We start from the raw sequence: 5567 nt of genomic DNA, 5'->3' as shown, positions 1-5567 counted from the left end.
TTAGGTTTAAAAAAATCTTGTTTCTTTGTTTAAACTGTTTGTCATATGTAGAATAATACCATTCCATTGTATAAATTTTAAGACATTTGAGCAAAAGAAGATAATTGGGTAATACTTCATATAGTGAGTGACATTAAAATTTAGGGGAAGGGAACTAATATTAGCTCAGTACTGAACATATACCAGTGATTTTACATATATTTCAGTTTTTATTCCAAATCAATGCTTTCCCCCTTTGTTTTGGCACAAGAATTGAGACTTAGAGATGTTAAGTAACTTGAAAACCCAGGAAACTTGCAGATACAGTTACTTGCCTGCAAAGGATCTCAGTTGTCTTGTTAAGTCTCCTACCTTAGGGAAGCCCACATCCTGACCCAAATGTGGTCACTACACTAGTTAGAACATAGTTATTTTGGATTCTAGGATGCTATGAGGAGCCTTACCAGGCTGGAAGAGGAAACTTGTTATTGTTTGTTCTGTGTAAAGCCCAGAAGGCTTTAGTGACAATTTACCTTGTGCTGTTTCTAAGAAGGTTTTAGAATCAAATCAGTTTAGTATATTTGCAGCAATCCTGGCCATGATGCAGGTAGGACCAAGAATAAACTGAAGTCACAAATAAGCTCAAGATAATAAGATAGAAAAAAGACAGAAGAGGTAGAAAATAGAGGCCAATATAGAGTATCAATAGTAAACTTTTCATGGCCTGGATTGCTGTCTTCCTTGCATGTTCTTTTGGCTTCTGCTTATACATCCTACTCTTATATTCAAAGTTTTGAAGAGAGAATCTGATTGGTTACCATTATCCTTGTTTGAGGAGAACCCTTTAATAAGCTTCATTTCTGTCAGAACACTTGTTACAAGTGACAGAATTCAAAATTGAATTGGTTTAAGGGAATAAAAAGGAATTTATTGATTCACATAACTGAGAAGTCCAATGATAGCTGACATGTACTACTGGGGTAGCTACGCTGATAGGATGTTAGTCTATAGGTGCCCCTCCTTGTGGAAAGTTTTCTTAGAGGTGAAGAGGTAGAATCCTCACAGTAATTTTGAGCCTGGAACCAGTCATGCCTAAAACAAGTGTATTCCTGGAGCCTCTTTTTTTTAAAAAAAAAGCTTAAGCTATTTGAGCTAGATTTTTTTAACTTACAACTAAAGGAGTCCATTAATTGGGCAATCAGTAAATATTGTTTAGTGATTTCGCTTGGAATTTAAAGAAAGGAGAATATCTTGGCCCTAAAAAATTTATTGACAAAGGACCCTGGCTTGAGTACTGATAGAAACAAGATTCTAATCCCAAGACTGGGCAACTTTCTTGGCCATGTTGGGCTTTAGTTTCCGTATTTGAAAGTGAAGGGTTTAAATTAGATACCCCTAAGGGGATATGCCACTTTTTATTTATTTTTTTTGATATGCCACTTTTTAATGAAAACTTAGATACTGATATCATATCCAAGAAACTTAGCAATAATTCACATTCTTGCTCTTGACCACCCAGTTGTGACTTAATACCACCCTCTCTCACTAGTCTGGTGATAGGAGCTACAACTGCAGAAGACGGGCCCTTAAGCCATGAGCAAGGCTTTATGGAGGTGAAAGTCTGGGGCCAAGTGGGACTTTGTGGCTCAGTCAGGGATCTGAGCAGAAGTGGGTTTCCTTTGTAGCCAACCCTCTTCCTGTGGGGTGCTCCCAGTGGGGAAGATAGCCCCTTCCACTGGACTAAAGTTAATGTTTCTTTTATCAAGTTAATTTTAAAGTAAGTTGCCAGAGGGATATTGTGGAAGAGTAAACAAGGTACCCTACTATCACCACCACCAACCACATAGGCCATATCCCAACCAGAGGAGCAGAATTTTTAAAAAAATATTTTATTGATTTTTAGAGAGGAAGGGAGAGAGAGCTGCCTCCTGCACACCTCTACTTAAAAGCTTCTGCACGGCCAAAGAAACAATTTTCTTTTTAATATATTTTCATCAATTTCAGAGAGGAAGGGAGAGGGGGAGAGAGTTAAAAACATCAATGATGAGAGAGAATCATTGATTGGCTGCCTCTTGCATGCCCCCTACTCTAGTAGGGGGATCAAGCCCACATGTGTCCTTGACCAGAATCAAAGCTGGGACCCTTCAGTCCGCAGGCCGATGCTCTATCCCTTGAGCCAAACCATCTAGGGCCAAAGAAACAATTTTCAACAAAATAAAAAGGCAACCTACAGAATTGGAGAAAATTTTTGCAAACCATGTATTGGATAAGTGGTTAATATCCAAAATTTATAAATCATACAGCTGAATAGAAAAAAATCTTAAGCTGGAAAAAAGACATTTTTTCAAAGAAGATATCCAAATGATTAACAGTGCGTAAAAAGGTGCTGAGCATCACTAGTCATCAGGGAAATGCAAATCAAAACCAAGACCAATTATTACCTCACACCTGTAAAAATACTACCATCAAGGAGACAAGATAAGTGTTGGTGTACATGTGGAGAAAAGGAAACATCTGTGCACTGTTGGTGAGATTTTAAACTGGTTCAACCACTGTGAAAGACAGTATGGAGATTTCTCTAAAAATTAAAACTACCAAACAATCCAGCAATCTTGGTATATATTCAAAGGAAATGAAGACATATGGCCCAGCTGGTGTAGCTCAGTGGTTGAGCGTCACGGTTCGATTCCTGGTCAGGGCACATTCCTGGCATGCAGGAGGCAGCCAATCAATGATTCTCTCTCATCACTGATGTTTCTCTCTCTCCCTCTCCCTTTCTCTCTGAAATCAATAAAAAAATATACATAAAAAAAAGACAGCACTCCCATGTTTATTACTTCTTAAAAATCCTTATTGTTGAAAGTATTAGATATTTTCCCCCTTATTGCAGCATTATTAATAGCCACAATATGGAAACAATCTAAATGCCTCTCATCAAATGAAAGGATAAAGAAAACGTGATACACACACACACACAAATGGAACACTATCCAGCCTTGAAAAAAGGAAATTCTGCCATTTGCAGCAACATAGATAGACCTTCAGCACATTATGCTAAGTGAGATAAGTCAGAGAAAGACAAATACTGTATGACACCTCATGTAAAATCTAGAAAAATCGAAATCATAAAAGCAGAGAGTAAAATAGTGGTTACTAGGGGCTCAGGTGTGGGGGAATGGGAAAGATGTTTAAAGGTACATGTTTGCAACTAATAAGTCCTGGAGACCTAAAACACAGTACAGTGGTTATAGACAAAATATTTTAAGTATTAAACTTGCTGAGACTAGGTTAAGATCTTGTTTCTAACACTAGAAGTTATAATTATGTGATACAGTAGAGGTGTTAGCTAACACTACAATGTCAGTCATCGCAATATAACTATCAAATCAATATGTTGTACACCTTAAACTGATTTTTTTTAAAGGCTGCTGTTATAAAAGTAAGTCTCAAGACAAGTGTCTTGGTGCTCTTTCCAAACTTACAACCTCTCAGTGCCCTTGTATGTGGAAGATTTGGAGCTTTCACATCATTAATGTTTGTCTTGTTTAGATTTATCACTACGAATTTTTCACTTAAAATAAGAATATTTTTCCTTAGGTTTAACAACTTAATGCGTTTTCCACCCTTTATTTTTGTAGTTTAAAAGTTAGGATGTTAGGCCCTAGCCATGTAGCTCAGTTGCTTAGAGCATTGTCCTGATACACAAAGGTTGAGTGTTTGATTCCTGATCAGGGCATGCAGGAATCAACCAAGAATGCCCTCATAAGTAGAATAACAAACTTCTCTCTCTCTCTCGTTAATGAATTTAAAAAATTAAAGTTAGGCCCTGGCCAGTGTTGCTAAATGGTTAGAGTACCAACCTGTACACCGAAGGGTGGTAGGTTCAATTCCCACTTAAGGGCAGGTACCTGGGTTGTATCTGTGGGAGGCAACCAATTGATGTGTCTCTCTCTTATGGATGTTTCTCTCTCACCCTCCCTCCCTCCCTTCGTTCCACTTTCTAAAAATCAATGGGAAAATAAATCCTTGAGTGAAGACTAAGAAAAAAATTTTTTAACTTAGGATATTAGAAATAATACAAACGAGTTATAACTGGGCAGACACAGGTCCCCCAAACCCAATAGAGTCACTCAAAAAAAGTGTCAATAAACCCTCTCCCCAGTGTCCCATTATCAATTTCCCACTCATCAATAGCAGTAGCAAAAGTAATAGGAAGAATTTATCTTGTATGACATGTTATATGGTATCTTTGGTTTGAAAAAAAACTCAAAATATAAAAATTTTAAAATAAATGGTAGGTGATTATTTTAATCTAAAATTTACAAACTGAGAATGCATAAACCAAGTGATGGATATAACTCATTTAGAGAAAAGTTGTATATGAGTCATAACTCTGCCCAAGGTAGTATCAACTTGCCAAATTCAAAAGAACCTTCTTTAAAGCAGTTAATGCTAAATCCATGATGTGAGAAGTGATTTAGTATCAGCAAAACAGCATCAGCCATCATAATACATTAATGTTGACAATTTTATTAGTTGTAATTTGGGTTGTATTTAATATGTAGATTTGTTTTGATTTTATAGTTGCATAAGAGTTCTAAGAAGTTTGTGCCTAATACTGGGTTTGATATTAAAGCAACATTATACTAAAGTAATTTTAGTATAATAATTAAAAATAATAAATCCTAGAAGTCTAATAATTTTTTATTTTAAAAACACACAGCACTGAAGCTTGAGTGCGTGGACTTGTAGATAATGTCCGGAAATCCTCTTTAGTGGCCTTTAGCATCTCCTGTTAAGACTAGGAGTGATGTTGCTGGGGAGCGTAGGGAAACAGCAAGGCTGGAACAAATAGCTTGCTCTGAAAGAAGGTATTCTAGAGAAGCACATGAATTTTCTGTATAAATTCTAAGGTAGCTAGGTAGGGAAACTAGTCACATTATCAATAGGAGACTTTGGGATCAAGAATGAAATCCAGCCCGGCCGGCATGGCTCAGTGGTTGAATGTTCACTATGAACCAAGAGGTCACGGTTTGATTCCGTGCCAGGGTTTCGGGCTCGATCCCTTGGGGCATGCAGGAGGCAGCTGATCAATGACTCTCTCTCATCATTGATGTTTCTAGCTCTCTCTCCCTCTCCCTTCCTCTCTGAAATCAATAAAAAATGTTTGTTTTTTAAATAAGTATGTGTTAAGGTATGGATTTAAAAATATATATCTAGATGCCTGGGTCCTCTAAAAAATCTGAATCAGTACAAGTTATAAAGGTTTAATATTTACAGATGGGGAAGAGCGACCGGGGAGAGCTCAATGAGGGGAAAAGGTGACATATGTAATACTTTCAATAATAAAGAATTTAAATAAATAAAAATATTTACAGATCAATTCACCCTTCAAAAATATTTTAAAATCTGGATTATATATTTTTATTGATTTGTACATCTGTCATAATGGCTAATATTTTAAAAAATGGTGAGAACACCAAATGCTAGTAAGGATTAGAGAACTAGATCTATAATTTGTTGCTTGTGAGGATGTAAAATGGTACAGCCATTCTGAAGAGGTTAGCAAGTTTCTTATAAAACTAAGC

The sequence above is a fragment of the Myotis brandtii genome, unplaced genomic scaffold (genome assembly GCF_000412655.1).
Source record: "Myotis brandtii unplaced genomic scaffold, ASM41265v1 scaffold4, whole genome shotgun sequence".
Taxonomy (NCBI): Eukaryota; Metazoa; Chordata; class Mammalia; order Chiroptera; family Vespertilionidae; genus Myotis; species Myotis brandtii.
The sequence above is the reverse complement of the archived record's forward strand: the minus strand, read 5'-3'. Positions refer to the sequence as shown.